Source organism: Tupaia chinensis, unplaced genomic scaffold (genome assembly GCF_000334495.1).
Source record: "Tupaia chinensis unplaced genomic scaffold, TupChi_1.0 Scaffold000060_1, whole genome shotgun sequence".
Lineage (NCBI taxonomy): Eukaryota > Metazoa > Chordata > Mammalia > Scandentia > Tupaiidae > Tupaia > Tupaia belangeri.
The window spans coordinates 1,376,490-1,389,119 of NW_006159518.1; positions in this window are offsets into that span (position 1 = coordinate 1,376,490).

A 12,630-nucleotide genomic window follows, 5' to 3' on the forward strand; every position below is an offset into this window, starting at 1 on the left:
GTCTGAGACTCAAACCACGGTCGACTACATGGGAGTCCAGCGACATAGCCATTACGCTAACTGCTGGTTCCCAGGTACGTTTGATTTTTAAGTGGCTTAAGGAGAGACATGTAAGGAGAGACACACTCAGACCCATGGGGCTGAATGATGAAGGGTGCTGGATCCCACATGGCCGACTGTGCAACTTAAATCCCAGCCCTGGCAGCTTGAAAAACACACCTGGCATATGTGTGTGCATGCCCCACATCCTGACAGGATGGAGAAACAGAGGGGAAGGAAGTGTGCCGTATCACACTCCGGGAGGAGGTACTTTCGCTCTCACTCTCTCTGAGGAGAACACATGCCTCTGGGAATTAAAACCATATATTTATTTTTCCCTTGATCCTAATTATATTGAACTGGTACTCATATGCAAGTGAATTTGAATAGTTAAACGTGCCCTGTCCAAGTCATCAAAATATTTAATATGTGGAGAGAAAAGAGGAAACCTGAGTCATTTACCATTGAAATTCTTGGTCACTGAAGTACCCACATGCCTATAAATCTAAAAATGCCATTTATTTTAGAGGTAAATAATTCAAATTAGTTCAAAATATGAACAGATCTCAGGCATGTTGGATAGCAACAGAAAAGAGTGATTTATATCGTTGGCATCAGAAAACATAACAAAAAGCCTTGGGGTATCACTCTAGACTGTAGACGATTAGTTTTTATTTAAGCTGATAATTCAACAAGTTAAACAATTGAGATTCCACGTAACTGTGGTTTACACTAGTCTTTACTTGCTTCACCAATAATAATGAGTAAACGCTCCCTAAATAGAAAACAAACAAACAAACAAAAAAAACAAACACACACACACACACACACACATACACTCACACACACAACAGGGACCAGAAGATGCCATAATGGTTAGGGTACTGGACTCCCACATAGCTGACCACAGTTTGAGTCCCCAACTCAATGACTTAAAACTCATACCAGGCACATGTCTCTGTAGGCCCAAGATCCTGAGGGGAGAATGGAGGAGAAGGGACTGCAGTGTGGCCATCCCCCCAGAGGGTGATTTATCACTTTCTGTCTCTCTTTCTCTGTCTCTCTGGTGAGTGCATGGCCCACATAGCAAAAAAAAAATCTCCAAAAAAATAATATAAAATAAAGTACAAAAGGCCTACAATACATATTTAAAAAGAGTTGCCAGTTGGTTAATTGATAGATGGATATTGCCCCTTGAGTAGATGACATATAACTTCTCATGCAAAGCAGGACAAATCTGAGAGTAAAAGGAAATAATAACATAGTTTTTAAAAGTCTTTTTGTTGGTCGATAGATATTTATGGAGGCAAATCTAGAAAAGTTTTATTTTTCTAAAAATAAAATTATTTTTAATCCCCCAAAACAACTACATACCCTAGAAAACTTTTAAATCTCTTCTAAATGATTACCTGAATGTTTAAAATATCATGCTTTTAGATGTAATTTTATTAGTTTTAGCAATATACCTGAATTAAATACAGTTAACGTCGATAGATATTTATGGAGGCAAATCTAGAAAAGTTTTATTTTTCTAAAAATAAAATTATTTTTAATCCCCCAAAACAACTACATACCCTAGAAAACTTTTAAATCTCTTCTAAATGATTACCTGAATGTTTAAAATATCATGCTTTTAGATGTAATTTTATTAGTTTTAGCAATATACCTGAATTAAATACAGTTTACTAATAGTTTTCTAGGTTGTTGTTTTTTTTTTTAAGAGGTTTTTGCCATAGGGCACATGTGCTCACTAGAGAGACGGAAAGAGACACAGAGAAAGTGAGAGGAAAAGTAAGAAATCACTCCCCAAGGTAGATGGCCATGCCATAATCCCTTCTCCTCCATTCTCCTCCTGGGATCTTGGGCACACATGCACATGTGCCCAGTGTGATTTTCAAGCTACCAGGTCTGGGACTTAAACCCCAGTTGCCTGTGGGAGTCCAGTAATGTAACCACTATGCCATCTGCTGACCTGGAAATTTTTTTTTTCTTAATAAGCAGAGTCTTGCCATATGTGACTCTCCCAGCAAGGTCTACAGGCATCCACCACCATGCCCAGCTCTTTTTCAGACAGATTCTTACCATGTTCCTCAGACCAGCCTCCAGCTCACAATTCTCTTGCCCCAGGATCCCCAAGTTGCTGGGGCTACAAGCCCACATCACCATATGCACCCTTTAGGTCTAGAAATCAAATCTAGGTCACCCATACTGTCCAAGCAAGCAGACCACAGGGTTTTAGCAGCATACCACTGTGGCAGGTCTAATGAATGGATTTTATATAGTATTTTAAATTTTGTTTATAAGGCTCCTTGCATCTTGTTCAAGCTTTCATATTATGGTTAATACATTGGAGATTGTTTATACTTCCATTGACTCTACTCTGTAGGTGCTGAAGTGTATCAGGAGCACAAAAACACATTTTATTCAATGAAAGATTTTTTCATCCCTATCTTTATATAAAGAAATATATAAATATTTAAGCCCTAATACTCCCATAAATATTAACTTTTAACCCTTTATAAACACAATTCTACTTCTTTTTTTTTTTTTTTTTTGGAGAGATTTTCACTGTAGGGCGCGTGCGCTCGCCAGACAGACAGAGAGAGACATAGAGACAGAAAGCGAGAAATCACCCCCCAGGGGGGATGGTCACGCCGCAATCCCTTCTCCTCCATTCTCCTCTCGGGATCTTGGGCACGCACGCACACGCGCCCGGCGTGAGTTTTAAGCCACCGGGTCCGGGACACGAACCGCGGTTGACTACGTGGGAGTCCAGTGACATAGCCATTACGCTAACTGCTGGTTCCCACAATTCTACTTCTTAAAGATAAAACTTGTCAAATAAATTGCCTCTCCTTACTGATTATTTATAATATTTTGCCAACTTTAGATACTGTGTAATCATCAGCCCTTCAATTTCACATCTATTTTTAATTTGCGCTAGGGCACATGGGCTCACCAAGGAGAGAAAGAGTGAGAGAACATGAGAAAGCACCTCCCAGGAAGGATGGCCATGATACAATCCCTTATCCTCCATTCTTCTCTTGGGATTTCAGGCACTGACACACATGCACTCCATGTGTTTTCGACTACTGTATTTTCAGCTCGAACCGTGCAATCGGCTACGTGGGATCCAGCCGCCTTAAACACCATACCCCTTCACTTTATTCTTATAAAGCTTATAAATTTATACAATTAAAATAGAAGCTACATCCAAAGAGTCTCACCATAATCAAGCTATTCCAGAAACAATTACAGAATCTTAAACCTAAGAACTACTTGAGATTTTTAAGCTGTTATGTTCCTCCCTTGCTTTTACTGGGACAAATTTTAATGCCCATCTGTTTGCAAACTTTCTTTTCGATAAGCAAAAGCAGCTAAATTCTTTAAAACTCAAGTTTTTAATACTCTGTCCATGGAGTATATACGTATATATACACAGAGAATTATAATGTCTTCATGATGAACTAAACCTTGTGTCATTATGAAACATTGTTCTGAATCCCCGATAATACACTTTGTCTCAAAGTCTAATTTATCAGACATTAATATCATCCCACCAACTTTTTTAAACTTACTCTTTGTATTTTTCTACCCTTTTATTTTCAATTGATAGGTGTCTTTGTATTTAAAGTACATTTCATGTAGACAGTATATAGAAAAGGACCTCAAAAAGCTTGTGGAAAACTTGAATTAAAATATAAGTTTATTTTTATGCAAAACATTGAAATCTACACAGTTTACAGTTTTCATGCATTTTCCGTGAACTTTTTGAAGATTCTTTGTAGTTGGATCTTGCTTTTCACTTGGTATGACAATTTTTACCTACTAATTGAAGTGTTTAGTCTATTTATATTTAATGTAATTATCGATACGGTTCATTTTAAGTGTGTCATATGCATTATTTTCTATTTGTCCTGTATGTCTACTTTCATTCTGTTTTGCTTAATATTAGGCTATTTTTCAGTAATCCATGTGAAATTATATAGTGATATCTTATACATTTTTATACTATTTCCAATAGTTCTACTTAGGATTATGATATAATATAAATACTTAGCTCAACCTACTTAAAGTTAATATTGTACCACTTAATTCAAAATGTAAGGATCTTAACACAGTATAATTCCATTTGTCCTTCTTTTGCTGGTTGTCATGTTTTCAGTGTTGCACTGGAGCTAGCTTATATAGACTTTCAAGATGTGAATACTAATTTTTCTGAAATTTTGTGATCTTGTTGACGTAACATTGATAACTTCAGAGCGATAATAGTGAGATCATTTACATCACACAATTTGGCACACGCTGTATATCAAGGACTCTTCTTCCAAAGAGCTACTTGTTAAAATTTAACAGCAAACTACTACATATTTTATTTTCACTTATAAATCCCAAAGAACAATATTATTTTGGCTCAGGTTTTTTTTTTTTTAATTAGGGATAAAAGAAAAAGCTTCCTTATCCGTTCATATATTAGATTCATATTTTCCTTTAAGTACTTGAACATTTTTATAATAGCTGTTTTCAAGTGTTTATATACTAATTACACTATCTACATCACTTAGAGTCTGTTTTATGTATTTATTTTTTGGAGAGTTTTTTTGCTATAGGGCACGTGCACTCACCAGACAGACAGAGACAGACAGAGAGACAGAAAGCAAGAAATCACCCCCCAGGGGGGATGGCCACACCGCAATACCTTCTCCTTCATTCTCCTCTCGGGATCTTGGGCACGCACACACACGTGCCAGCGTGAGTTTTTAAGCCACCGGGTCCAGGACACGAACCACGGTTGACTACGTGGGAGTCCAGCGACATAGCCATGCTAACTGCTGGTCCCAGAGTCTGTTTTATTAACGAGTCTTTATTTTTTTTAATTATGAGTCATGGTTTCCTACTTGTCTAGTAATTTGTGCATATATGCTGATCATTGTAGATGGCACATTGTAGAATGTGGATTATGCTGTCTTTTTTTGAATGATACCAAATGCTATTCTGGCAAGCAGTTAATTACTGACGGATCGTTTCAGTCCTGTCAAGTTTCATCTAACTCTTTGTTAGGAAAGGTCTGTTTCAGTCTTCTCCTCAGGCCTTAGGAATCATTTCTACTCTAAATGGTGATCCTTACTCCATAGTCATGAGTAAAATAATTCGGATCTACATGAGAAGTTATATTTCTCAAAGTGCATGTAAACTCATCTTCTACAATATATGTGGTAACTTGTCATCCATGGGCATATTCTCAAAAGAACCTCAGGTTGAATATCCCCTATAAACTGTGGCTCCACTTGGGATTATGATATAAATGTGTTAAACTGTCTCAGAAATGTGAAACCATAAATTAAAATTAAGCAATTCCGAGGACTAGAGAGGAATGTTAGACATATGTTCCACATATGTAGTGTGAAACCTAGGTTTGCTATTATAACCATGTCTGTTTATTTACTTGGACATCCTTCAGTCTACACTAAGAGGTATTTTGTATATATTACATGGGTTATGTTATAACCAAGGTACTAATTAGGAATGCACAAAGATAACCCACCCACTGTTGATCCAATCAGGAAGTCCATACTATAGAAAGAACTACTTCAAGATCACTGTGAACGGTACAGGTTGAGTATCCCTTACTAGAAATGCTTGGGACCCGAAATGTTTGGGATTTTGGATTTTTTAGAAATAGTTTAGAAATATTATGTCATATATAATGACATATTGTGGGGATAGAACCCAAGTTTTAAACACAAAATTCGTGTTTTTATGTAAATTGTATACACATAGCCTAAAGTTTATTTTATACACTACTTTAATAATGTCATGAACGAAACAAAGTTCACATGCATCGAACCATCAAAGGTGTTGCAGTCTCAGCCACGTATATGGACAGGCTATGGTTATTAGCTTTGCCATCATTCCTGATTCTGAATTCAAATGCCATCAGTAGTATTATTTTTATACTTATTCACACATAAGTACTTAACAGAAAAATAAATTTGATGTGCCGTGAATAGAGTAAAAAGCTAATGTGTTAAGGATAACTAAGCAAAAAAGATGCATTGCAGATGAAGGGCATTTGGAGGGGAATTTTTTCCCCTTAGAGACATTGAATAAACTGTGTTATGCACATATTTATTTTCATTATTTATTTTATTTATTTATTCATTTATTTTAATTTAACCAGAGAGAGAGAAAGGGAGAAACCAAGCCACCAGGTCTGGTACTCAAACCGTGTCTGGCCACGTGGGAGTGTCCGGCACCTTAACCACCACATCATCTGCTGGTCTCCTATACACATATGTTTTGATGAGGACCCATGAATTGATGTCAGGTATAAAATTTTCCATTTGTAGAATCATGTCAGTGCTCGAAAAGTTCCAGATCTTATTTTGGAATTTGGATATTAGATTTTCATATTAGGGATATTCAACCTATACTAGTTTTTTAAGTAGATAATGCTGTTTCTTTAGCAGACTTGTGTCATTTGGTTCTCATGTGGTCACTGAAATCACTGTCACCTAATTGGTGGGTTATACAGAGGGACTTCAAAAAGTTCCTGGAAAGGGGGAATGAAAGTAAGAGTTTATTCTGGTTTAAAATAATTTTAAAAGCCAGGCATAGTTTTTTTTTTAATTTTGTATTCAATTTTTCATAAAATATTCCCTTTATATTCTTAGGTAATTGCTTTGGATGGTTTCTTGTAAATATTTTTTTAATTACCAAAAAAAATTTTAAATAGTTTTAGATTTGAGGGACCAGCAGTTAGCATAATGGCTATGTCACTGGACTCCCATGTAGTCAACCACGGTTCGAGTCCTGGACCTGGTGGCTTAAACTCACACCGGGCGCGTGTACGTGCATGCACAAGATCCCGAGAGGAGAAAGGAGAAGGGACTGCAGCATGGCCATCCCCCTGGTGGGTGATTTCTCTGCCTCTCTCTTTCTGGTGAGCGCACACGCCCTATAGCAAAAAACCTCTCCCCCCAAAAAATATATATATATAGTTTTAGATTTGTGCTATACAACGAATGATAGTTACATGATAGTAGTGAGAACATTCAGCCATTCCCTAAATTCTTTGCCACAGAAATGCTCAGCCTCTGGTTAGTTTCTCTCTTTTTTTTAAAAAAGATTTATTTAATTATATTTATTTTCTTTCTTTTTTTGGAGAGGATTTTTGCTAATAGGGTGCATGCACTCACCAGAAAGACAGAGACGGAGAGACCAAAAGCGATAAATCACCCCCAGGAGGGATGGTCACACCACAATCCCTTCTCTTCCATTCTCCTCTCGGGATCTTGGGCATGCATGCACACGAGCCCAGCATGAGTCTAAGCCGCCAGGTCCAAGACTCAAACCGTGCTTGACTACATGGGAGTCCAGCGACATAGCCATTACGCTAACTGCTGGTCCCTGTATTATTATTTTTGAAATCTGTTATAAGGCACATGCACTCACCAGAAAGAGACAGAGAGCGAACAAGAAAGTGAAAAATCAAGCTGCCAGGTCCAGGATTCAAACAGTAGTCAGCCATGTGGGAGTCCAGCACCCAAACCACCACTCCACCCACTGTCCCCAGGCCTCTAGTTTCTACACAAATAATGCACACTAGCACACACATATATACACATAGATATCCCATAACTTCCCATTTCCAACTGACTGGCATTCTTATGATTTTATGCATCTTGAAGGTCATACTAGGCTACACCACTAGCTGATACACCAAGTGGCAGTGCACGGTAGCATCAAATACTTCCCCTATCTTGTCTAAAGCAGGAAGGACTTAACTGCTCCTTACTGTTTGTGTTCAAGAGCTCTTGGTTTTAGCACTGAAGGCCTATAAACTGCCCTTGAAAGGAAGGTATCAAGTTATCTTCTGTCCAGAAAAGCTCATAAAAAGCAAGATAAGTTATTGATGATGGTCTTTCAGACTTAACCATGTATTAAGGCTGTTAAAGTGAGAACTCTTCACCCATGTCTTTAATACAATGCGGGAGGAGACAGTAGCAGAAGCTGGAAGGATAAAGTGCAGGTCTACCCAACCTCCAATCTTATTTTAAAAGCAACTATTTTTTTCTTTTTTTTTTGGAGAGGTTTTTGCTATAGGGCATGTGCACTCGCCAGACAGACAGAGAGAGACAGAGAGACAGAAAGCAGGAAATCACCCCCCCAGGGGGGATGGCCATGCCGCAATCCCTTCTCCTCCATTCTCCTTTCGGGATCTTGGGCATGCACGCACATGCGCCCAGAGTGAGTTTAAGCCACCGGGTCCGGGACTCGAATCATGGTCGACTACGTGGGAGTCCAGCGACATAGCCATTACGCTAACTGCTGGTCCCAAAAGCAACTATTAATAGTAAGATTGATAATAATTTAAAACTGTATCAGTGCAACTATTAATTTTTGTTTAAAAATAATCTATGTTTAAAAGAATTTGGACAGGGACCAGCAGTTGGTGTAATGGCTATGTCACTGGACGCCCATGTAGTCGACCACAGTTTGAGTCCCGGACCCAGTGGCTTAAACTCATGCCAGGCATATGTGTGTGTGTCCGCAAGGTCCCAAGAGGAGAATGGGGTAGGAGCGATTGCAGAGTGGCCATTCTCCCTGGAGGGTGATTTCTCGCTTTCTGTCTCTCTGTCTTTCTGGCAAGCACACGTGCCCTATAGCAAAAATACCTCTCCAAAAAAAAAAAAAAGAATTTGGACAAACACTAACTGAACAGGATTTCAGGACAACTGGTATAATCTAGGATCATGTCAGACAAACTCAGATTGTACTAGAGCTACACAAGTTATTTCAAGAATAATGAAACAGTCCAATGAATTTTTTTAAAAATTCAAAGTAAAAATCTGAAGGCTATATGAAGAAGAAAAGATAAACTGAAGGCAACTTGGAAAGCAGAACTATTGTTGGACACTGAGGGAGGCTATTTCGGTTCTGGTTTGGCCCGTCATAGTGTGCCTTTGTTGAAGTTCATTTTTTTCTTCCTACCCCTTTCCAAAACTGATTGTGTTGACTCAACTGCCAAAGAGTAGGAATTACGTTATATTTAAGATCCCTTTTAGCTGTTGTGTTATAATCTTTCTCTTGCCTTTTCTAGCCTAAGACATCAAAATATCAGAAATATGTTTCTATTTTATAAGATCAAAGCTCATTTAGCATTTTTTCATTATCAATCTTTCCTATGTTCATAATTTATATCATACAATTTACAGAAATATGGCATAATTAAATGCCTCAAGGCAATCTTCCTAAGTGACCTTAAGTTTTATTTTCAACTATGAATTCTAAATACAGTTACTCTGTGTGTGAAAACAAGCCACGTTCATTTTTCCTTTGCCTCATACTGGTCGTTCCAAAGCCATTTCTAATAAAAGCAACTCTTCTATTTCTTAAAAAGCATGGTAGTCTCTTTCTTCACCTCTTTCGCTTTACTTTGAGCTTACTCAGCACTTACAACATACACTAATTAATTTGTGTGAACTTCATTAACTGTGTGCTGATTGGAGACAGCAGTTAAGTGCTGAGAGGCTCATCGAGCAGTTACATCTACTTTTTTATAAGGCAAAAATGCCAGCCTTGCCCTGCCCTGCTGGCTTCTAAGATCACATTTACCACTCAGCTCCACTTCTGGACTGGCCCCTGAACTTGAACTTGTGTAGTTTTGACCTCCGATTCCCAGGCTGGCTCCTAACCCAAAGGCAGTACTTTCATCCTTGGAATTGGAGACATGGGAGTGATACCCCATGATACCCCACTGAGGAGGGGAGCTATATCAGTGCTTAAACTGGGTTTCTAGAACTATCATTACCCTCCAGAGCTCAAGTTCAAAAGCATGAACTGCTGCTTCAAGCGCTCACTGTTTCCAGGCAGCATCAGCTTGGCCCCTTCCGGCCCCAGCTGCCATGTGCTCACCAAGACCCCAAACACAGCAATGGAGCGTCAGTCAGTGGAGCTCCCTTCTGCAAGGCTAAATGTACACTGGGGAGAGATTATGGATTTCACTTTCCAGGTCAGAAAATCTTGGTCCTTACTCCATTTCCTGATTTCAGCTACCGTTACGTGTCGTAGCCCTGGAACTAAAACGAGAACCCCAGAGCACAGTGTTCCTAAGTGAGCACTGCAAGTCATTGGTGGGTAATGAGTAATCCCTTGGGTCTTGATCAGGAAACTTTCTAAAGGAAGGGAAAAAAAAAAAAAAAAGAATTGGAAATATCAAAAAAGCATGCCTATATTACATAAGTACTCTTTTCTAAAATATTTGAGATCTGTGTGTATGTTCTGTATTGTGATGTAAAATTCATTTTTTTCACTCTGATTCTGAGCAAAAGAAAGTTTAGAAAGTTGAGGCCAGCAGATAGTGTGCTGGTTACGGTGCTGAACTTCCCCATGGCCAACTGTGGTTCAAGTCCCAGAGCTGGCAGCTTGAAAATCATACTGGGCTCATGTGCATGCGTGCCCAAAATCCCAAGAGGAAAATGGTGGAGAAGGGATTGTGGCATGGCCATCACCCCTGGGCAGTGGTCGCTCACTTTCCCTCTAACCATCTCTGTCTCTCTCCAGCAAGAACATGTGCCCTATGGCAAAAAACAAACAAACAAACAAAAAACACAAAACCTTAGGAAGGAAGGAAGGAAGGAAGGAAGGAAGGAAGGAAGGAAGGAAGGAGGGAGGTTGGTTGGAAAGCCAGTGCTATGAATAACTCAGGATATTTACTGAAGAGAACGCAAAAATAAATGAAGATCTGGGTAGGAAAAAGAAAGACAATGTCTGCTCTGTATACTGGGTGATAGAACTAAAGGCAGAATGTGTTCGTCGTGAAGGACGAATCTTGGCTGAATGAAAGATGTTTCTTCCCAGGGATAAAATGCCCGGCCTCGTGAGAGAGTGGATTTGTTTTTAAGTAGTAGCTAGACGGGCACTGTGTGAGCCACGGTACAGGCATTCAATGGGAGGTAGCTTGGGGTGATTCTTATCCACTGTAGTGGATGTCTTTAAGCCTTGACAATTACTTTTCCACAATGTTCACAAACCCCCAAGCTGCTGATTTCTGCTTTTGAGCTGTAAGTTTTTAAACTATCGTGAATTTTGTTTTGCAAAAACCAATTTTATGACTTGGAACTTTTTCTGCATTTTTAGATTATGCCCTATTTTAAAATACCACTTTCAGGGTTTGGGACTGAGAAATTTGAAAATGTAATAAGCAATTGCTTTAGTTGAAGAGTAGCTGGGTTATGTTCCATTTTATTTTCTTTTCCTTTATTGCTCCCCCCAAAAAATGAACCATGTATTACAAAATGGGCAAGAACAATAAAGTAATACCAGTCTCAGTGAGAACACTTTGAAATCAGCAGTTGTAAAAATAGCCTTATTTTCTTCTGCAGGCTACAGCATATTTTGAAATGAGAAACTATAAAAAAAAAATTCAGTATTAGCTTTCATTTCTCAATTAGGAAGGTATACAAATTCAGGACAGCATGTTCTGTGGGACAAAGATGCCATAAAGTAAAACAATAAGAGTATTTGTGTGGGTTTTGATTCCTAATCTCAGAATTCAACAGGCCGAATTTATGGAACACATATAGGCCTGGGCCTAACTAATATCTGCTTACAAAGCTTTGAGTATTTCAGACAGAGAAAATATCCCATAAATAAGATAAAACCCCACCCTGGGTTTTATAAAACTCATTTTGGCAAAGAAAATTTACAGGTAGAGTACTTTGAATGTCACCACCTGCTCCTCAGCACAGGGGGTTATGGGGGGGGGTGCTCTCCATAAGCTGACTTGGAATACCAGTCTTCTGCTCCAACTCCTATTTTTGCTCTTAAGTTATACCCTATTTAAGCTCATGGTTTCTAATTTAGAAGGGAAGTCAAATAATCTGTAATTCACAGAGAGCTATTGCCCTTGATACCTCAGGTAAAAACGAAGCAGAGGAAAATAAGAAGTGAGAGAGAGATCAGCAAGATTGACCTCATGACAACCAATCATGAAAGACTTTCATATCACAATCTCCAAAAAGTCAAACTTTATTTTATATTAAATCAATTCAAAATACAAGGCCCAGGACGAGTCAGGTGACATGGTAGTTAAGGAGGCTAGATCCCACATGGCCAACTGCACAGTTTGGATCCTGAACCCAGCAACTTGAAAAACACATCAAGGGGGCCAACTGGTGGCATGGTAATTAAGGGTGCTGGACTCCCACATGGTCAACCATGGTTCAAGTCCCAGATCTGGTGACTTGTTTTTTCACTTTCTCTTTCTCCCTCACTCCCTCTCTTCCTCTGTGTGTGTGTGTGCCTCTCTGGTCAAATTAAAATAAAAAAATAAATAAAGTTAAGTCAAATAATTCTTTAAAAACATGTTTTAAAAAAAAAAAAAAACATCAGGTGCATGTGCGTGCATGCCTAAAATTCCAAGAGAAGGGAGGAGAAGGGATTTCAATGTGGCTGTGCCCCCTGAGGGGATGACTTTTCACTTCTTCTCAGTATCTCTCTGTCTCTAGTGTACAAACATGTGCTATGGCAAGAACTTTATATATATATGTATATATATGTATATATATGTATATATATATATACACA